General features: G+C 41.6%; 1 protein-coding gene across 4 annotated transcripts in view; it reads right to left on the bottom strand.

Annotated features, from left to right (window-relative positions):
* The window catches only part of FAM107B (family with sequence similarity 107 member B), a 133,365-nt gene that overhangs the window by 36,951 nt on the left and 72,896 nt on the right, over positions 1-23,518 (bottom strand). The window contains exon 1 of one of the 4 annotated variants that reach the window (XM_075429081.1): positions 23,350-23,467. The exons of 2 other annotated variants lie outside the window; for them this stretch is intronic. The gene's annotated coding sequence lies outside the window, so the exon portion shown is untranslated. Of the gene's footprint in view, positions 1-7,812; positions 8,204-23,349; positions 23,468-23,518 lie in introns of those variants that run through there. One more of the 4 variants, XM_075429082.1, reaches the window with a different exon arrangement.

Below are 23,518 nucleotides of genomic sequence, written 5' to 3'. Positions count from 1 at the left end.
CATTGCAGGTGGTGAATAAAAATCAAGCAAAGAGGATCGCTTGATATGGCACCTAGATGGCAAGAGAGAGAAGCATTTATTCTACCACACTGTAACATTTTATATTCACAGTCATTGCCACGGTGTGGAACAAAGCAAAGGGAAGTGTTGCTGCTTCTTCCTTGTATCATTCTCCGCTAAGGCACCCTCTGTCATCCAAATTCCCGCTCCCTCTCACACCTTTACAAAATGCCAGTGCAGTGACTTTCTAGGAATTTGGTCCAAGTTCAAGAATCCCCATCTGCTCCCGTTGGAGAGGAATGAGATCAGACTGTAAATGCACGGCAGACTCCCAGCAGAGACATGCGAGCACAATTTGGACACATATGAAAGTCAGCATCCAAATTAAAAACTTTAGACTTGCCTCTGTCTCTGTGTAATGAAGCATTCATATATTCAGTTCATCATCCGTTTAAGTGCATGTATAGGCAAGCACCCTCAAGACACTTCATTAATCTACATTTTTCTTACAGATGTTTAGAATTATAGACGTGCATGCACAAGATGAGTTTTTCAAGACTTAAAAGCAATTAGGTCTTGAGAAAAGTGGATTTGGTAGCATGTGTTCTCACAGTTATTTAAATACATTCAAATCAAATACATGTTTAAATCAGCACAAGATTTCTCATTAGACACCGGCTTTTTTTCCAGTTCTAAGAGGTTTTTTTAATTGCTTTGCACTCTGTACTTAGGAGCATGCACTTCTGCAGGTAGTCAGCTTGCAGGATACTGCCCCTTGACAAACCTATACACACACACAGACTCCACACGTTCAAAAACTGAATTTACAAAACTGTCATTATAGTTGGTAGCACTATAGAAATATATATACAAAAGAAGTGTTTCATATCAAAACATCAGTCTTTCCAGTGACTCGCAGGGAACAAACAGCAGAAACAGAGCCAACAGCTGAAGAGCAGAGCAGCACACCCGCTTGGATCAAATGATGGAGCAAACCTGGGTCACTGACTCCCTGACTGCTTGGAAGGAAGCACCCAGACTAAAGAATGGCCCTAACAGTAGAGAAGAAAACCAGAATACTCCACCGCTCCTGGGCAGCTCAAATTCACTTGCTCACTTATGTTCCAGAGTGCGTAAATCTGGAGTCACCTTCTTGGAGATGTTTCTCCCCACATGACTGGTTATCACAGTAGCCCAAGGCTAAAGTTAGGAGCAGAAGCCACCGTTGTCCCCAAAACACTTCAAACTTCCTTATTTGGTAAGACAGAGAACATTAAAAAAAACAAAACCACAAACCAAAACACACCCAAAATCAAGCTACTGCCCACCATGTGAGAACTTAGGTAGAACTGGAAACTGAAGGTGGACCATGCGAGTCCCAGCTGAGCCCCGTGAGATTAGCCCTTCTGCATCTGACCACCTACTACACTTCTAGATACACAGTAATTTCAAATCCTGCCTATTTAAACAGAAGACTCTTGAATTTTCCATCATTGGAAAAAGACAACCCTAACTCTGGTGGAAAGTATCAGACTTCCTTATAATCCCAAGTGTCTCTCTTGCTTCCATCTATTCATTTTCCTTTTAAGTCCGCTGCACTGAAAAGGAGAATAAATAGTCCATTTCTTGACCAAGTCCATTTCTTGGCCACAAATGTGGCCAGGAAAAGACAATGTGATTACATTCTGCATGTGGTTAAAGCCTGAAGCTTGCTGTTTTAAATCATACACATAACCACACAGAAATATATGTACATGTATATATACACACACACAGATACATACACACATATATAACCTTTGTTAATAATCAGAACACATCTTGATGAATCACTTGTATTTGATTTTTTGCAGTGATTCTTGTAAAAAACAATCCCCAAATGTGCAAACTATTAAGAAAATGTGAAAAAACAAAGTCCGATTGGCAGACTAAAGTTGTAGGATGAATAAGACATGAGCCTGTTTAGCATTAATGCTACAAGATCCCCTCTCACTCTAAAAATCTGATCTATCGTTCGCTTTATTAGCTCTAAATCAACTATTCATTTAATTTACATCAAAAATAGGAAATTAGATATTAACACGGATTATTTAGAACTGAAGTCGTGAAAAGACAACACTTCTTTTTTAATAGCCTTTCACTTTGGAAGTGAATATTACTGCATGGTACCGAATTGCTACAACAGTCCACAGGGTCGGCACTCTTAAGTCTGTCAATATAACCGTTAAGATTTTATTTACTAATTGTAACAGAGCTGATTAACTCAAGGCTTCCTTTTCCACTAACTGAATGCCACAAACTGCCTCTAACTATTAGTTTAGATCGAAGCATATGAGCAAGGAACGACTATCTCGTGCACCATCTAGAATTACAGTTTCACAGATCAAGGAAACTTTTTAGAATGAGGAAAGAAAAAGAAGGGCAAGATGATGCTTCACTCTAGTCAAAAAAATCACTGAAATCTGGATTAACTTGGAATTCATGAAATTTTAGTCAAGAAAGTAAAAATGAAAGCCTGACCCTTAAAAAGCAAGGTCAGATGTTCCATTAATTTCCTCTTATATTTTTGTGAAGCACGTGGTCCAAGGTCACAGAAAAGCCTATTACAAGTCACAAATCTACCACCAATAGAGATCCAAGAGTTTCCCTTCCAAGCTAGAGCCAATTACCAACCAACAGAACACACCTCTCCAGCACCAAGCCAAATAAAGGGAGCCAGAACTCTTCATTAGCAATCACACTGAATAGAAATGACAATCTATAGAGAAGTAGCTCTGCAGCCAGAGCCTGTGGCTGCCGCAGCTACCCGTGCCCTGGGGCAGTTAACTCCAGCAGAATGGCATTACAGTTGCTCCCAGCCCCTACTCACTGCAGGAGCCTTGCTAACATCTATGTTTACTACTCTAGGTCAATGCCAGTAACTTCACAGTCCTTGCCTACTGGAAAGTGCTATCCTCCTCCACCTTTACGCTTCCCCACACTCCCATAGTGAGAAGGACATGCCTCCTATTCCAAGCACCTTAAACTCCATCTAAGCCCATTTTAAATCACGCATACGGAAGCTTTCTTCCCTTCCAATATTCTTAGTGAACATAACATTGGAAGAGGCTGAGAATTTTTCCTTTCTTAACCTTGATCAAACCTTTTTCTGCTAAGTACTTTGTAACAAGGCTGCTGCGCAGCACCATTACTGGAAACAAGGGTTTTATAATGGAAATGGTGATGTAACCTTAAACACAGCACCAAGCTGCATGAAAACACTGCCATGCTTCTGGAAAGAAAATGCATTTAAAACCTAACAGGCTTTGTCATCATCATAAAACACACACACTACTGCTGCATGCTTTCAAAAAGCTTCATTACATGGGGCTGGGCACAGTGGCAATGAACTGCAGTCTCCCCTGCCTTTGTACAGTACATGGGCTCATTACCACCAGCAGCTGTGACCATCTTCACACTAACAAGGAAGGGAAAGAAAAATCCGCACTAAATTAGAATCCAGTTTTGTGATCACAAAAAGAATAAGGGAACAAAACTGATGTGAAAAGAAGTCAGTGCTGGAGGGTTACTCTTACTATGTGTCCATTATACGCTTAGTTATTCTTCGCCCAACATTAACACCCACTCATTTCTCCAAACCAGTGACTCTGACTATCATCCTCATTCTTTTGTTGTTATCCAACTAGCCTTCCTCTGGGGAAGGTTTATCAGCTTCAATGAACAACTGACCACGGTAGTTCACATAAAATGTGGAAAGTTTCAAATAAAGACAGTAGATCACCACTACCCTCTGCACATAAGAGACAGTCCACATGTGACAAAGATATAACAATGCTATTATATTAAATCAGTAAAAGAACACTGAAGAGAAGTGAACAAGACTTGGCCTTAGTGAACATCTGAAAGTTAATAAGCCTAAATTAATAACCCTGTTGAGGACTGCCATTACAAAGACAAAGATCTCCATGAATTTAACACAGAATAAGTTTTATTATTAAAACTATACTTACACCTAAAGTGATCTGGATTATTTAAGATTTATTGAAGCGAGAGCCAGGAGACCTCATCAAATCAGGAATATGCTGTAATAGCCCCTGATTCAGAGGCCATCAATTTACTTTGTGTTCACAGACTATGTACAGCATACCATAAAATGAAATAACAAAAAGAGGTAAAAGGAAAGAGCTCATATGGCAAAAGACCCAAGCAGTAGCTGGGGGAGGAGCTGGGGGGGGGGGGTGTGCTTTAAAGACAAACTATCTGCATGCATAGTTCTGAAATTGTAACTCCCAACTTCCCTATCACATTACCATGTGTGCTGAAGATGAAACAAAACAATGCAGAGTAACAGGGCCATGTTGCCTCTTTTGAAAGGAAAGATCCACCATCATGAAAGCTAATAAAGAGAATAAAAGCAACAGGCAAGACTGAGAAAGCAGAGAATGAAAAGCAACAGTATTGATTCAAGTATTTCATTTTTTATTCATAGATATCCCTTCCAGTGAATATAATGGAAGCATTTTATGCTTAATAGGTGCCATCACTGTGCAAATGTTTTCTAAAATAGACACATTTATTCTTACGTACAGAGAAAAAAAAGCCTTTACCAAGATATTAAGTGGCTTCACTCCCCCACCCAAAGCCTGCGCAGGACGCATGTGATAAACAGCAGAAATACGCACAAGTCCTTTACAAAATGTCATCATAGGAAACAGCCATATGCAGAATTCAAGGATCAAAATGAAGTGTGGACCATATAAGAGAGAAGAAAACACCCTCAGCAACAGCCCTTTGATGTTGAAACAACTTAATAGAAGGCAGGTGCTATACATGCTGAAATATTCTGTTGTTTTAAATTGCAAAGCAAATTAAAGTATGTTTTCATCTGATAACCCTGCTTAATTTGTCCATGATCCTTCACTTCTCGGAGGAGAAGGTATGTGTATTATTAACTACCCTTCAAAAGGCTTCAAAGGAAAAACCTCAGCTGAATACACAAGTCCTAGTCTCAGAGCCCTACAGAGAGAGAGACCAATTGCTTCCTGCTTCTGGCCCTTCCCTCTTCCTGCTTTAAATGCTTGCAATATTTATTTGAATATTTATCCCCAGTTCAGTCTATTCCACATATCTTAACTATAAAACCCTAATTCAGCTAACAGATTAAACCCCATTGTTTAAACTACAAAATTTTAATCTGTAATTAATATGCAAACCAATGCCTCTTGTTTCCTTTTGCATAAATTGCTCTCCTCCTTCCCCAGACTCCACGATAGCGAGTGGCGTTCGCCAAGATTTTACTTCATAATCTCACTAGTGGTCTCTTCTTCCCTCTCCCATCAGTCAGGTTTTGTATTTAGATAGAAATGTCTTCAGATAGTGCCTGGCAACAATTACAGCAATCACATCCACTTGGAATTGAAAATGCTATTTAATCTATTGTGATTTTGTTGATAGGAAATATTCAGAATAATAATAAAGGGAGGGGGAGGAATTGTTACAGCTTTGGAAGGATGTAATGTACTTGATACCCATTTCCTTTATTTACTGAGCAAACACGCAAAGAAGCATGTGTTTTCCTCCAGCGAGCCAAAAAAGGCACGTGAGAGGGTCACAGTGACTGAAACAGGACAGCGTGCAGATGTCGGACCCTTTCTGCCCCGTGTGCCTTGTGTACTCCCCTGCATGCGCTGCGGGCTGCTGGCTAGAGATGACGAGGAGGCACAGACTCAAGGAAACGACCCTTCTGCTTCCCTCAGAGGTGCCATCCTTCACTCTAACTTTTGCATGGCTGCCCCCGGGCAAATAAATCTTAGATGACCAACGGTCTTCCTTGCAGAAGGCAGCCAGGAAGCAGACTGTTGACAAAGCCCAACGGGTACTGGAAAGAGGCACGGGACAGGATCGGCAATCTTCTTGCAGAAACCAGAGCCTCACTGGTGCAGCTGACCTACATTCTCCAACTCTGCACTGAAGGCCTAGCCAAAACGCATAAATAACAGATCCTTATCAGCTGAATCTACAAGCATCCTGTGCTGGTGAGAACAAGTCATCTGCTCTTGTGTACCACCCCGTCACCAGCCACAGATGCTAAATACGATTCCAAACCACTTTGTTTTAACTTGCATAAGGCCCTTTACAGACCAGACTGCATCTTGCCAGAATCTCATGTTAGACTGCCATTTATTGACTTGGTGGTAGTGAGAAATCCAAAGTTTTAAGCAACCAACATAACCCTCGCCTTTGAAATCTAATTCAAACCAGCTTTAAGACTTCTTTTTTATGACCAATTCCCTTCATCCTGCCATCTACTAGATTTAAGAAAGAAATTATAGCAAGTTTCAATTTTAAACTCATTTTTACCCAAGGTAGTCCATCCTTAAAAGACTACAAACTTTCTTCACGATCTGCACATCTAAATATCTTCTTGCACAGCCAGGAGCAACTTCTCATACTGAAAGCTTGCAGTCTGTGGGTTTCAACATTTTACATCAAGAGTACAGTACACACAGGCTCTAAGTAATCCCATGCCTCCATTTTTCACTTCAACTAAAAAGGATTCACCAAGACACAGAAGAGAAACTGCTGGTGTTTCTAGAAATAAACAGATGCTAAAAAACGAAAACTATTTAAGCAGAAATCTTGACTGTCAAATATTTGTAGCATTTTTCACGTTTCAGTTATTCTCTGCACAAGAGTTGCTGTAACATGAGCCTTTTGTTTGCCGAGGAGGCAGATGAATTAAACTACTAATTGGCAGCATGTAACACACACTTAGTCAAATTCTTTACTACACATGGAAAATCACTCAGTTCTAATGTTCTAAGCAAACACACTTTCCACTGTTACTCCTATCAAGGTTGCATTAAGAGAGGTAAGCGAAGGCAGAGTAAGTTCACAAAACCCTCAAAGCGAAACTGATTTTATTTACTTAGATAAAAATCACCTGAAGCAGCCTGAGCACAAAGTGGAACAGACTTTTTGTTTATAGATCAAATTTATAAAGCAAATTATTATCTGAATTAGTAATTTGATTATTTTTTTGGTCCCGATTCCAGATTTTAGAACTAGTTATCATTTGCTATCTTAATCATACTCCTGACTCTTCACCACTTTCTCAGCTTTGAAGTAAGTACTTATTGAATTTAAATAACTAGCTACTGAACTCCTCGAATGAAATAAAGAAAATATCTCTGAATTTGACAGAAAGACTACTGGCAAATTTTGCTTTTTTCTCAAAAAAACTGGTTCCAGTCTCTTAACCAGTAAATTTCAACAGGTCAAAGGGGGAAGCTTTAAGGTGCTTAGATCAGGGGGGTTAAGTTAGACTGTATATTTCACTATGGCTCAACTACACATCTATCTTCAACTTATTTGTGAATAAGATTTCCCCTCCCCATTACCTTTATGTATTTCTAATCCAGTTTAAATTAACGTTTCGATCTACACAATCCTAAAGACCTACCCCCATACGCACATTCAACAAAATACTTAAAGATGATCTTAAAGTGGACAAACTGAGGCATTCCATCCTAAAGCAGGTCTTTGCCAATCTTGAATTTACAGTTAGCATGTAAGTCTTTCAACCCCAACCGAGAATCTGAAGTACACTCCCCCCACCTCATCCTGGACAAGACTATCTCCTGCATCGCAACACTGGCAGGATGCTTGTACAAAGCCAAAGGCACAAACGTAGCGGATGTTTCCATACCTCACTGAGCTACCAGTTAAACAGCAGAGCAGTGAAGACCACAGCAGTGCTGCTTTATCACACGCCAGGCACCCAGAGCAGAATCAGATGCGTGGCAGACTTACGTCTGGCAGAAAGTCTTCAGGCTCTGCTCACCGGCATTATTCTTCCCTGCAGAAGCAGAAAATGATTCTTCGAGAGGCACGCTGCCCCCAGAGCTGAAGTCTTCCTTTTCTTCCTGCTGCAGCCCAGCAAGCTGCATCCGGGTGACGGGTGCTGCAGGTATAGGATGGCTCCTCTTTCCTGCCTACCTTCTGTCCTCACCTTCACCGGCACCAGCAAAAACCACCTGGCTGCTAGATCAGGTAGCCGAAGCTGTCCTAGTTGCCCTGTGGCAGCTGCTGTCTGCTTTGCCCCTCCCCTGTCTTTTCCCACCTCCCTGCATCGGCCCCGCTCTGGGGGGCTGGAACCGGAGTCAATAACTGCACAGGGGGTGCGAGGGGCAAGCAGCTCCAGCTTAGGAGGTTTCAGTGTCTAGAGCAGCTGGGCACAGAGAGGTGGAACCACCTGGTAACCTCTGCCTCTGCTGGCTGAAAAACAGCAAACATGGGATGGTGCGCCCTTGTGTACACATCAGAATAACAGGAGGCAGAGATGGCCAAAAAGATATGGCTGCTAAGTGACGGTCGGAGCTTTCGCGGTAAATGCAGAAGTGCCATGGGGACACGCCAGAGGCTTGGGAAGCAGGACAGACAGACAGTCGAGACAGACCAGTTACGATGAGAGCAAGGGTAACAGCACTGTAACAGAGAAATCCAAACTGGTTTAACTGGGTGCTTCTCCTTATAAAATAGTTATAAAAAGAAATGTGAGATTAGAGGACCAGTTGAAACTGGCGTGCTAATAAAACACAGGAAACCACTGATCTCAGTAAGAGTCATTTACTGAATGCGTACAGAGAACTGGGACAGTAGGGCTAAAATATGTTATTATTTCTTATTAAATGTTTTAAAACATGTACAGTTCCTTGTAAAAGTCAAACACAGGAACTGGAGAGAACCCATACGCAAAAGATTCTGCAGTGATCATGGCTTCAATGAAATTCTGAAGTCAGAAGATACCAAACCTTTCCTGCATAAATACAAGGCTGACCATTTTAAAAAGCTTTTCACAACCTGCCAAAATAACTTCGGCAATATCACGCCATCTCAGAGGAAACATAAGGAGTTCAGAGAAAAACTCAGAAGTATATACTTTTTTTCTTTCCTACGTGAATGTCTGTGCAACTGGGGTCCCTTTAAACTTAAGCATCACTAACAAATTAGCCAGTAGCACAGAAAGCCAAAAAGCAAAACAAGAATACAAAAGGAGACATAGAATTAACTCAACAAGGTCTACAATAGATCCTGGCACACCTCTGCCTCAGGAAAAAAAATACAAAATAAAAAAATTGAAGACACCACAAGGTTTTGCAAATATGGGCTGATGCTCGTATACTGTTCTGCGTTACACGCGGCTGCAAAAATCCACTCTGTCTCATGAGACCACATGCATACACCCTGTTACAAATTTATGAAACATTTTGCCAGAACCAGTCAGACGTTTTCCTTTATTTCCGCAGCTGCTGAAAAGTATTATCGCATCCATACTCTACCATGTCCAAATTTTCCTGGCTTTTTAAGTGATCCATGCTTCCTATTTAAAGCTTGAACTGGAATGGATGTTTAACTCATTTCACAAGGACTTTGGTTATACAACTCCCTTTACGAAAAGTTTAAATTATTTGGCTAAGAAGCAGTGTCTTTTTACCCCAAGACACTACTCCAGCAGCAGTTAAGTAAATAATACGAAACAAAAACAGGGAAAGGAAGCAAAGTGTTTTGTAACTTAGACAGAAGAGGGTTTTGGTTTGTTTTCATAAAGTTCAAACAGAAGAAGTTTTACAACTTAAGGAAAATGAGTGCAAAAGGGTTTGGAGAAGGAAGGTTTCCATTAAACAGATCCGAACGGGTTCAACAGTAATTTGAGCCCCATATGAGCTCACTTTTTGCCATGCCATAGTCAACAGTGAAGCAAAACTTCACAAAACACAGGAGGGAGCTGATGACAGATTAGAGGGCAAGAGGCAATGCAGGGGCTATCTCTGAAATAATTACTAGCACTATATTACAGCCTGCCATGAGTGAGCCTTTCCCACATTTTTAAAGCTGCAAATGTAAACAGCACTTAAAAGGAAATTTGAGTGGTGAACCAGGAAATGAAATAAAATGGGCTGGAAGAAAGTGATGGATTTTTCCTGTGCCCCAGGGAGCAGCCCTGGGAAGTCCCGGCTCTCAACAGAGAATCCCACTTCATGGTCACCAGGGCTCTGTGTCCCTAGGGAGTGGGACTTCAGGACGATGTTTGGCTGTCATGAGAGGCTGCTGTCAGCTGTGGAAAACCCCACTGGGACATGGAGAAGCTGTAAGGCAGCTTAGGACTGCTAACGTGCAGTAAGCCTCAACTGCTTTAGAGGTCTGGCAGAGACACCCTGGCTTAGGGAGTCATCCTCTACCTACACTTCTTATAACTCAGTTCTGATCCACAGCAAAATAATTTTTTTGATGGTGAAAAGCGGGTACTAAAAATGCAATCTTGCAACAACGGTGCCAATGAAAAGCGGAGCCAGGAGACTCTCTGACAGTGTCTACAATTTATGGGAAAAGGCCGCCCAAGGAGCAAGCTCAGGCCAGGCTCGGCAGTGGGTAACGCTGCCTGCAGCCCATCCCTGGTTGCCAGCACCCCCACTGCGCAAGGGCAACCTGAGCACGGTCCCACCCGCTCCTGCACCAGGTGATGCGGGTGACCCTTTGGTGACAGCGCCCCATAATCCCCCAGCACTGGCCCAGAGGAGGAGGACTGGAAAGTTGGTGAGATCCACCCGACAGGGATCTATCAAGACAGTTTCATCTCAGGCAGCACGGCAAGTCTCCCTTCTGACAGCTTAACGTTTCACCCGCAGATCTGCGTGCAATCAGCTCAGCGTTAGGATCTGCAGTTAAAGCTCATTGGCCAAGCCTGAAGATTAGAGATAAAAACCAAGAGGTTCAGGAACAAAAAGTAAAGCGAGGCAGTCTGATTTGTTGTTTCGCTCCTCATTACTCACCACTGTAACTGCACCCAAAGGACAGCCACTTGGAGGCCACACTGATACGGGTTCGTGCCCTTCTGGAGAGCTGGGCAGGCTGTTACTGGTCTCCAGAAAAAAAAGTTGAGAACTACCAAAAACCCCTCACAGGTTTGGAGCAGGGCAGTTCGTTCCTCCTGGGAGAGGCGAGACAAGCCGCCATCTGCACTGGCAGCCCAGCTGCCCAATGCCTGCTCAGACGGGTTAAATCCTGACTTACTGGGCTGAGCAGCACTTGCAGAAGGACCTCGCATCAACAGGAACCAGGTTAATGATACAGGAGAAGGCAAGGCACAGGCTTTGCTGAACGGAAATTTTCCTCTCCAAGGAATTCTGCAGTTGGCATCTCACATACTGTGGTAAATCAAGACAACCCGGGGCAGACCTTACAAGCAAAGTCAACATGAGTCCTGCTGTGGGATCCGTACTTTTTGTATATACAGAGATGATTTTAAATACAGATTGGCATCATGAAAGTGACTTGTTAGGACACCAGTGCAAACACACAAACGTAAGGAACCATGTAACCTGAATAACCAAGAGTTCTTTGCATACAGAGACTTTCTAGCCAATTTTTTTTCAGCTTCACTGTGGGATGGAAATGTAAATGGGAACCTAAGTATTTCTGCTAACAGGTAATAATAATGACTTCGGAGAGCCTCTCTGATTTTTCTTTATTACACAGGCAAGAGGCCAGACAGAGCATTTAGTTAATTAAAGTTTTATTGATAGTACTAAGTGGTACATTTATGACATCCTTCATTTTTTTTTCCCCCAGTACAATGCCGTCCTTAGCCTTCCTTTCATGTACAACAACAAAAAAACCCAACTATTTAACTTCCTGCAAAATCCAAATAAAAAAGCTACTGCTAAAATATACAAATAAAATAAAATCCGAATTTATCATTCAATATAGTCATCCCCATAGAAAGACTAACAAGCAGATGAAATGGGAAAGAACTTTGCCTAGGCTGTTAAGGGGAAATGCTGTCTTACAAAGGTAAGTTTGGAATAAAAAAACAGAGGCAGGAAGTAGGAAAAAATAATTAGATCCTTATACTCTGCAAGCTGGCAAAATGCATCAACCCTTCTTGTATTTGTTTGTCATGTGTTACTCACTAGGCATGTTCACTAGGCACTGGGAAGAAAACCCGATAAAACGTGGTTATTGGCCAGCAGAGATAATACAACTAGAATGCAAGCCCAGGTCTGCAGCAACTTTCCTCATATAAGCAATATATATCCCTATATATAAGCAATATATATCCCTATATATAAGCAATATATATCCCTATATATAAGCAATATATATCCCTATATATAAGCAAAGATTGATCCTACATGATGTGACACACCACTGATACAAAGAAATTGCTTTATGATATGATCCTTGACTGTAAAAAAAAAGCCAACATGTATTCACTGTGGGCTTACCACGTTTTATACTACTGTGTCTAAGTTTCCACTTCACGTGAAACTACTTTTTATCTTTCTGTGATACAACCCAGCAGTATGTCAAATTCAATGGTCAGTCTTTCAACTCTAAGGCCTGAAGCCAGTTTACATCATAACAATGTGAAATAACATGAGTTTCCTAGCCATTCTAATTTTCAAGACTTTGCAATGCATATGTGATTGAATTACAGGAATAGCTCATCCGGTTACAAAAAGCTTTTACGAGGAAGTGATAAATGAACATTACACCTTTATAGTTGTAAGCAAATGAGGGGACCGAAATACACTGGGTTTTTTCCCCATCTTCAGCTTTACAAAATTTTTGTGTGGCTGACTGGTCAGAAAGTTAGCAAGAATGAAAGCATATCTACAGTTCCCCATCTCAGCTACCCACCAAACGACAGTTAAATAGAGCTGAAGGAAATTGGTGTGGTTTGCTTGCACAACAGGCTTTCTAAAAAGGTAGCAACCATGTTGTAAACTGCTTAGAAACGAATTAGGAAGAATCTAGGATGCTATTCTGATTCCCACACATTCGTTAAATCAGCATGGCCCTAGCAAAACCAGACTGCAAGAGCTGGCCTACAAGAGCCACCACAAGGAGCTCCCTTGGTGCAAAGCTAAGCTGCAAAAACAGATCCAGAGAGACTGCTTCATAACCAAGAAGCAAATGCAGGACCAGGTCATGTATTGAAGTTAAATTATCATATAAGAAACCTAAGAAGATCATTTACGTGTGTATTCGCATCCACCTCATAAGCTTTGGCTGACTTCAGCCAAATTTTTAAAGGGTTTGAAGCTTCCAAGATACAAAGCTCCCCTAAATTTCATGTAAACTGGTGGCCGAGTAATGAAAACCTCCAGCCACGAGTCCAGGCTCTGACAGGGCTCATGCCAGCGCTGCTAAACAGCAGTCGCAAGTAACAGTCATTCGAAGCCTGTTAAAAAGAACCAAACTTGAAGAGCTGGGAAAACAAAACCAAGGTTTATGGAAGGCAAAACTGGAGGATCCCCACACTGACCACACGTGAACTGGATGGCAACGGGGCTTTAGTTATGCAGCATAGAGGAGGTCAAGCTTGTGATGTTCTTGTGAAAAGATTCACGGAAGCTTATCTTGTACAGATCAGCTAGAAAGTTTACAGCTTTGGTTTGCAGCAGAAATACATATGGTACGAACAGATACGCCACAAATTTTTATTTTTTTTTAAAATTATCTCACATTTCATTTTCTCTCCACTCTAATACCACAAACTGACCCATTTTCTCCCCCAACCCAGAGATCAGGTCAAAATTTATCAAACATGATGATGATGAAAAGGTCCACTCTAATGTGCCTACCTGCCTGCATTCCTTCTGAAAGTAGGTGTCTTGCAGGATTCCTCTGGCTTCTGTGGCACATTTAAGAAAAAGTAAAAAAACAAAATCAAACAAAAAAAGCCCCAAAGACCCAGACTATTCCACCTTTAAGTACAAACACCTCTTCTATTATGAAAAACACTCCATCATTATGATGAATCAGCTTAAAATTCCAGATTCTTGCAAGAACCACTTACAGTCCTTGCAGAAACTTCTTGTTGTTTGCTCATTACATAATTGACATCTATAGTCTAAAGCATCTTTCACGTTAGGAAGAAAAAAAGAAACAATTAAGAAATTTTCTTACATGGGATAATGCAACAAGGTCTAACCTCGTTGCAATGAGAATAAACCCACTTCAATCCCAAGCCAGTTATTCAGTTGAGGATAAGTCATATCACTAAAAGTCTTTCCAGTTACTGTCTGGTTTGCCTTTACTGCTCTTGCTTATTTTGCTCATGCCTCAAGCAGAATCGGACACAGGCGCGGCTGCAGTCCAATATTGTCATTTAGCTCTGGAAGACACATCCATACTCGTACCAAGCCACACAGCTTTGCTTTGTGCTTTACGCCCTGCCTACAAAAAGCAACACATGGAGTCCAGCACAGCGCTGGAAGGAGAAAAAGCCTGGTGCCACCATGAGTAACAGCTGCAAGGCAGCTTGCTTCTATTTAGTGTGCACATATGTGTACACCTTAGCCGGATTTCAGTTGAGGGCCTTTAACCTCTGAAGTTAGGTTTTCAGCTTCAAAACAGCTGGCTCTGGATAAAAAGTTTTATATTCTTAACAAACACTGCTCAGGCAAAGGGGAGAAGAATTGCACTGTAAATTCAAGCCTCCCACAAAAGAGACACAGGAGACATGCGCATGAGAAAAAAAAAAACAGTTCACAGTACAGACTAAATTGTCAGAGAGTCAAAATTGTCAGAGAGTTGAAAAGAAGACAACAGTAAAATCTGATCATTTAAGCTGATGACTCTACATTTGAACAATATGTCGACACTCCTGCTCCAATGCCAAACCAACCTTGTAAAACTTCAAGTCCTGGATTCAACTATTAACCCTCGGCAAAGATAAAGAAAGCCCTTTTAAAAAAGCTCTTCTACTCCCCTTCCATTAAGGACTGCAAAGTAATAACACTTAAATCTAGTCTAGGCTTTCAGTGTCCCGAACTCAAACTTTTAAACTTCCATTCATCCACTCTTCCTTCAACAATTGGTTTATAGAAGGATTTTTAGCTTGTTTTAAAGAGCACCATGGCTCAGTGTAGGACCTTTTGATTCTCTAGCATGTGCTATCACTTATTTACTTTAGGTTTTCCCTTAGTCAAGTGCTGGCTAGTTCACATTCATATGAGTCACAAGCACCAGTGCAAACAAGACAGTTAAGGCAATGGAATCCAATTCAAATAATATGCAGTACAGAAGACATTTAGAAGTCCAGAAAACTAAGACGTTTGCTTGGCTTTTTAACTTCGCATTTTTCAAAACAAAAAAAGTGATCATTAAGAAAGTCTGAAATTGCTTAAACTTATGTAGAAACGCCACTAAAAACTCCCTATCTCTTAATTTTCATTGGTGACACAAAGGCATTGACTGAAAACACTAGGTACTGCAATTAATTAAGTTTTTTCCAAAAGCATCTCCGGAAAAGGGCAGGGGGAATCCCAAACCCTGTCACAGGACCACACTGTTCTCCCAAAATGCACCAATACTGAAGTGGTGCAGGCACCGTGTGAGTGCTACCACCACTCCAGCGTGCAATTCAGAGAAGCAAGCGAGTATTGTGCTTTAAGATACATCGTCCTTTGCATTAAAAAAACTAAGGTTGTGGCTTTTGTGATCCAGAGAACTTGCCAAAGTTCAAAAATGCAAAAGCAAAAAAGAAATGTTTATTCTATGCTCAGCCAACATTGTCATGAAAATTAACACTTGACCAGGACAGAGGGAAAACTACAACTTAATGAAACCGCAGTTAGTGACATCCCATAAAGAGATGCCAATCACTTGTCTTTTGAGTCAGCTACATTTCCACATTTAGTACAACTGCTTCGGGTGACTCACACCAATAATCTATCTGGGAGATAAGTAAAGAAAATCTCTAGCACAGTTTTGTTGCAGCTTTTCAAGATAAAGCGTAATTCACCTGGTGTGCCTCATTTGAACTTCAATTATTTGAAAATTTAATTTGAATTCCAATTTGTCTTTAGGAATTTTCTCAGAAGCAAAAAGGTTAATGGGGGTAAGGTAACATGCACAAAATTGGCAAGTAAGGTAATAATCATGGTCTAACCAGATCCTGTTTTCAGTAAGAAGCACCTTTTTATGATGCCTACTTGCCTAAGGGCCTTTATGAAAAGATGATTTCTGTGTTGGGGTAGGGAGTTTATGCTTGAAATATAAAGTTTATATTATCTTTTCACTATGTTTCTTTTTGCAATGTTTCATTCTGTTTGTTTTTCTCTTGTTTCAAAGACTCAAGTTCAAACTCTATCCTTGCACTAATTAGTTATAGCTGTAGGGAAGTCAATTCAGCCTTTGTTTCTCAATCTGTAAAAGAAGGACAATAATAAACATTTATCTACTTTAAACAGATATTGGAAGGATTTGTTTACCCTGACACAGTTTGTTTTTCAAATACACAATGACTCTATAAAATTCTAAACAGAAATTACCTAGTTTAACCACATTAACTGGAATTATTGTAATTTTCGTAAATGGTTTGTTGAGCTTTCATATCCTTTCCTTCCTGAAGGATATTTCTTCCTACAATACGCTTCTAAGCCTCCTGTTCAGCAAACCATGATACCTAAGCTGAGTTTATGGACTCTTAACTATGGTAGTTTAAAAAAAAGAAACAGTATGTTGATTACAAAGACATTTAACCTTAAGAATCTGAATGGACATATTTTAGAGTACAGAATTTTCTTCCAGTCCCCTTACTAGGGGAAAATACCCAGCAGGAACGGGAGATCCTTATTACGTTGCTTTTACAATAATGAGTTATCTCTGACATTCAATGTTTTGTTGACTAGTATGTGTAATCTGGTGCTTTCTAAATCCAATTGCTGCCTGACTTCACAGCACTTTAAACAACTGCACTTGAAAGTAAGTGAACCACATCTGTGGCTATTTTAGCAGTCAATTAATCAGCTTCCTATTAGAAAGAAAAAAATACCCTAAAATAAAGTGTGATTCTGGAGATATAATAAAGATGAATCTCAAAAGTCTTGTGAAGCATCAAACCTGAACACGAAATCAGCTGAGGCTTCTTCATTGTTAAAGATAAAAAAATAGGAATAAATTAACTCATCACTGGCTCAAACTTTAACACTTAATTCTACTAGTCCTGATGTTACTTATCATAAAGAGATTAAGATCCAATACTAAAATGAGAGGAAGGACTTGAAACAATCCCTTAGAGCAGTCATTTAACAAAGCACCATTTTATCAATGCACGCTCTGCACAATTTGATGGAACTCTTTATTAATTCAATTTCAGTCAATGCTGGAAGGAATAAGTTCTTTGAAAGCACACACTCCTCTGCCTTAAAGTTTATCCTAAACTCTCGCCTTCCAGTGCACAGCACAGGCACTACAAACGCAGCTGCCCCCCCTGCCCCGACCCCATAGGCTACTAGATGATGGCAGTCAAAAGAACTAAACATTAAAACAAAGCCCTCCATCGCTAGAGAAAAAAATACAACAAACAAGTGACAGCACTGTGCTTCAACAGCTAGAGAGTCTTTTTTAGTGCATAATCCAGGGTGGGGGGCTCCAAAAAACAGTTTTACTGAGCCTGGTATGGGGATGCTTCAGCAATTAAGAATTTTGTACAGCAGACACCAATACCTTAATTAGCAGAGCATTATCAAACTTGCGCAACCTTCTGTGTGCAAAGGTAAGTTCATCACAACTTGAGCTGACCACAACCTCAGCACCACAGAAATGAGAGCCCTTCCCTGGCAGATGCTGTTTGACTACTTGCTGACAACACCGTGACAGCTTTGAAGAAAGGAAGAACTACTTAGCCCTAGGAAATCACAGCAGGGCATTAGGAAGAGACCAAACAGACACCAGAATTATAATCTGAGCAGAAAATTTAGTTAGTTAGGTACCCATATGGCCCACTGCTAGAGCATCCAAGTCGTCGCCCAGGATTTAAGTACTTTCCCCATCTCTTGAAGTTCTTCACTTGGTTCCTCAGCTTCACTGACAAGACCGATCTCCGACTCTGCGTTTTGAACTGGCCCCCATTTTTCAGAGTTGTCTGCTATAAAATTTCATGGCAAAAGTGATATCAGTTGTGGACATTTTCTAGCAAAAAGTACTGGTCTAACTTTTTTTAAAGTCTTGTTTTCTTTGACAATAAGATTCACTATATAGACTTACGCTTCTCCTCCCTGGAGTAATTTTTGACTGAAGCTGACAAATGGGTTGCATTTAGCTAAAAGCATGGGTTATCCCTGCTCACTGCAGGGGGTTTGGGCTAGACGACCTCTTAAAGTCCCTTCCAACCCAAAGCATTCCATGATTTTATGATTCTTGGATCTATTAATCCAATTAGTTACCTGGAAACAGGTAACAAGGTTGAGGAGATGCCTTTTTGGTGCTTCTACAGAGAAAAAGTAGGCCTTAACTAGCTGGAAAGTATATAGACCCCTATAGGGCAGCTTACAGTGTTCAAATTTGTTCCTGTAATGCAATAAACATAAGTGACAAAGTACCTTTCTACAGATACATAAAGCTACATCTACACTGGAAGTTTCAGTAAAAATCTGTTTCTCCAGCAAAGCAGCTGCATTCAGTGCAAAACTGATCTCTGGTGCAAGAAAAAATTTTCTACTTCAAGAGAAAATACCCAAACCACCACAACTCTTTTCCCATCCTTTCCTTCACTCTCTTAGAACACTCAAACCTGGCCATAAATTCCTGCCAGACTTTTTCCAGGGGGAAGCAGTGATGTGCTAGGTATTATGCGAGTGTATTACAGCTTGCTTTATATGACACAGCTCATCTTCAAGAACAAGTCACCTGGGAAAGCTTTAAAATGGCAAAAAAAAAAAAAATTGTAAGATAATGCAAAGACTACCATAATCCAATCAAAAGCCTTCCCATTGTCTCCAGAAATAAACATCCCCAAATCACAGCTGCTTCAGATGAAAACTGGCTTTTTTCCTCTACCAACAGCCAAGCCCCAAACTGCATCTCAGGGCAAGCCCAGGCATCCACTCTTCCTTGAAGGGCATCGTGGAGCTCAGCTACCGCAGCAAGGTTGAAGGACATAGCAGCAATGCAGTGGGACACTCAGTAAGTCATCTTTCCCCCAATGACGCTTAAGAGGAAACTAAGGCAGCAGAATCGTATTTCAGTTGAAACAGCAGAGTAATGCACATATTTGAAGGAATGCTCAGCAACTCATCCTGCCAGAAGAAAATTTCCTTTGGCTCAAACTAAACTCTTGGAACACCTCTGCTGTGAGGAAAGGCTGAGAGAGTCGGGGATGTTCAGCCTGGAGGAGAGAAGGCTGCGGGGAGACCTTACAGCAGCCTTTCAGTGCTTAAAGGGGACCCACAAGAAAGATGGGGACAGGCTTTTTAGCAGGGCCTGTTACGATAGGACAAGGGGTAATGGTTTTAAGCTAAAAGAGGGTAGATACAGACTGGATATAAGGAAGAAATGTTTTATGATGAGGGTGGTGAAACACTGGCACAGGTCACTCAAGAGAGGTGGTAGATGCCTCATCCCTGGAGACATTCAAGGCCAGGTTGGACAGTGCTCTGAGCAACCTCATCTAGTTGCAGATGTCCCTGCTCGTTGCAGGGGGTTGGACTAGATGCCCTTCAAAGGTCCGTTCCAGCCCAAACCATTCTGTGAAACTCCTTGCTCTCCAGAGGTACTAAACAGTAAAGCTTTTCCTCCACAACCATATTAACATGCAAAGCAACCCAAGACCATCCATAAGTGCTCTGCTCAGCTAGAGGTGCACTTCACCCATCTGACAGCATCAACTACATCTCCCCTTGGAATCTGTTCAGCTTGTTTAGCAGCATCCAGCACAGGCACTGGCCTAGATTAGGAGTGCAGTTACGCACACACGAATGGTCTTGACCCACTTCTCATCACATCGTCTTCACTACTCAGAGTTGTGAACTCCGTTTTATTATCAGCACCAGAACAAAAGCCTGTGTATATACATGAGGTCTTATGAATGCCCATTCACTGTACAGGCAAGGAATGAAAAGAATCGTTCTGTTATTTCCCATCATCATCCTCCTCTTGCCAACCCACCGAAAGACCCACTGAATGCCATCACTATGGAAATACGTTTGACTGGTGGTGTTTGGCTCCCATTCAGAGCAGATGCCACCTGGAGAGTTAGCTAGCACCAGTGGGCACAAGCATGGTGAACTGAACGTCTGTCCGAGACGGACAGGAGAACTCTTAATATTCAAGTAAGCAAAAGCAGCTTAATGTGGGTTTCCCTTTACACAATAATAAACAGTTTTAAGACTCGGTTTCCCTTCCCCAAAATATACTATACTGCAAAGCGGAGGGACTGCTTCAATCAAAGTCAAATATGAAGGCAGTTTCTCCTCCAGAAGCATTTTAGGTCTCCGACTTCTATGAAAGGTGAATAATTCCTAGGCACAAGGTAAAAAATAACACCCATCCCACCACAACAAGCAGCAAGGTTGCTGTACAGGACATTAAAGCACTCCTTACAGCAACAGCACATTTCATGCTTCATCATCATAAAGACAGTTCTCTACAGGACTCCAACGTGGCTCACACAGAGGAGCAGTAAATACAAGAGGCTGACACTTGCTAAAGGACAGAGCAGAGGTTTTACAGTTTGTCCTGCAGGCACATACACTGCCTGAAATGCAGGATGGATGTAAAAATAAAGAAATCAATCTCATTTAAACAAAGGGAATTTGTCCCACTGTTCCTAAATGACTTCACTATTTCTCTCTTTGAGGAAGAGCATGTATGTGCACAGAAGGCAACCGTCTGGCTTCATGTTGCCAGAGCAATTTTAAAAATGTAAGCAAATCCAGGAGTTTTGTTTCTAGCACAAATAAAGCTAGATAAGGCAAAGGTTGTTTCATTTGTGCTCTCATCGTGAAACTAGGATCCTTGTCCCATCTAAGCAAGCTGATGACCCACTAAAGACTCAATTAATTACAAGACAGACCAGATCTATACCGGAAAGCAAACTGCACCAAGCCACTACAAACCCTGCCCTTTCAGCTACAGACCAAGGCTAAAAAATTAGAGTCACTACTGATTTCAGATGTTATTTTAAAATGTGATACAGACCGGTGGACAGAGCACTGCACACAACTGCTTCAAAATCTTTCTGGCTTACTCTTCTATAGACACAACTTGGAAATGCTGCTCTCCCACCTGTGAGTTTCCTGCCCTTCGCTGCACAAGACGTACAGCATTGGCCTGAACACAAGCAGTAGGCTGCCAGCTCGAAACATGTTTTGAAACTAAAGTTAAAACTATGACAGACTTTGCAATTACAACAGTCAACCACCACACACAGTGCTGTAAGGAAATGCATTATTTCAAACTTCAGTGTTGCCAGTGTGATGAAGCACAGAGGTAACAGGTATCCTCCGCTGTTCTCGAGTTACACAGAAAGGGGAAGAAAAGGTTCAGTTTGACCACATCCTTCCTGTTCTTGCAGATGCCAGTGCTCCCTGCTCATATAACCCCTGTCAGATCTCGGTCACAAGAATTGCCACATGCAGCTCCCCGCTGCCGTGCAACACACACAGCCCTTCGCACCAACGCCTTGAAGTGAAAGAGCAGCCAAGTGAGAACAGCAGGTACGTGAGTGTCTGTGCGCAGCAAAAGTTAAGGGCAGCTGCCCCTTTCCAAACGAAGCACGAGCCTGGTCATCTCACCCAGCTGCTGGGGTCACAGAGACGCAGTCCTGGTCTCACCACGACCCTCCTAGCTCCGCAAAGCCTTCTCGTCCCTTCTGCTGGCACCTACTCACAGACAACTGTACGAGGGGCCAGATGAAGGACCTCCTGGAAGATCCAGCCAGAGACCCGTCTGTACAAACAGCACCCACTATTTAATGAGGCAGGTGCAGACAGGAGAAGAAAAATGTCCCTTACTGTTTTTTCTGTCTCCTATGTATGCTGAATGTCTTTGTTTAAGCACTCCTCATTACAACACCCTCCTGTTTTTCATAGTCTAACAAAGACCAGCATGCATGTTGTTGGTGGAAGAGCAGTCGACCACTAATTGCATCACAGACAGGTAATCAAACTTATTTTCAAACCGTGCCTTTTGGACCGTGCCTCTTCACTCTTCTCGTCTCCTGCTCCTTCATGCAGAGGACGTTCTCTCATTTCAACATCAGCCAAGAGTTCAGGAGACACAAGTTCTTGCACCATCCCACAGTTCCTGTGTAGTCACAGATGACCCATTTACTTTCTTGTGCTTGTATTCCCCATCTGCAAAGGGAAGGTGTCTTCCCACAGTGGGAAGACACAGCACCTGTCCACATCAGCATGGTTGCGAGAGGCTTAATATAAATGAAGCGTCCAAGCAGATAAGCCTGACAAGAACATATAACACATGGAAAGAGGAGGTATCACTGAGAAAGGTAGTTCTAGCCAGATAATTCATCTTTCTCCTAAAAAAAAAAACCAGTTTTTCTTATCAAATTTGCACCTCCATGTTGAGGTTAGCATATGACCGATCCCCTTTCCACAGCTGAATCCTTCCATTCTCTTACGTTAAAATTAACATCAAACCCCCAACTTACATGCTCTTTAAGTAAAAAGAGAAGAGTTGCAGGCTCTTTACAACATCTACGCTAAGCTGCAAACCTTACTTTCACTGATACACAAGAACACGCCAGGTCTGGCCAAACCAGAATAAACTTTAGACTAGTCACTGCACTGAAGAAGCATTAAGCACTTTTTTTCCCCCTCCACAGTTAGCGCATATATCTTGACCTTTGATGCTTGCTTTTTCCAAGTGCCAGAACGGTGTCAGCTGTGAATTGTGTCTGACATGCTCTTGTTGTGTACTCACAGGATGCAAACAGACCCAAAGCTCTACAGCGCAAAGATACCAGATACAAAAAGACAGACTCTGCCAAGCTGAGCATTGAAACTTTTTGTTTAGAACCACCACAGTGCCAGAATAGCTTGAGTTGGCTACGTATCTTTATATGCTGTTAGCAATATTAAATACAACATAGTTCTATTCAATAATGTTTTTCTTTTTTGAAACTTTGATGGAGCCAAAGTTCTATTAAAGCCAATTACTGGTTAAACAGTTCCTCTCTTCTTACCACAGCTAGTAAACAAGAATATTTCCTTCTGTCTTTCCCCATTTTTCCTTCTGCCCCAATTTTTAGATGATTTTCCTGTCCTTACTGATGTCATGAAAGGTGCACCCAAAACCAGCTGTTTCTTAATGTCACGAGCGTGGCACTATGTAAAAACTCAGCGACTCCCCCACCCCGGTCTACTCACTCCGTCTCTCTCAAGCCTGGCTGTTCGACTGCGTGACTCTGTCAAACAATCTGCCACTTCAGCAAACGCACTGACCGCAGCCACCACACAAATCAGCTTGTAAAAAAGAGGCGTGTGCATGTGCAAGAAAGATCTCCGAACTGCAGCTGCCACACAGCTCCTCACTTACCCAGTCGCGCAGGGCTGGTGTAGAGCAGTTCAACACAGTCTCAAAACCTTCAAACGCTCAAAGGTGAGCTGGAGTTCAGAGAAACTTCTTAATTTTGAAGGGAGAAAAAAAAGATGCCAAGACTGAAAAAGAAGGAAGGGAGTAAATTAAGGGATAGAAGATCTGAAGC

The sequence above is a fragment of the Opisthocomus hoazin genome, chromosome 8, assembly GCF_030867145.1.
Source record: "Opisthocomus hoazin isolate bOpiHoa1 chromosome 8, bOpiHoa1.hap1, whole genome shotgun sequence".
In the NCBI taxonomy this organism is placed as follows: domain Eukaryota; kingdom Metazoa; phylum Chordata; class Aves; order Opisthocomiformes; family Opisthocomidae; genus Opisthocomus; species Opisthocomus hoazin.
Note: the sequence above shows the minus strand (reverse complement) of the source record. Positions and strands in the feature narration are given on the sequence as shown.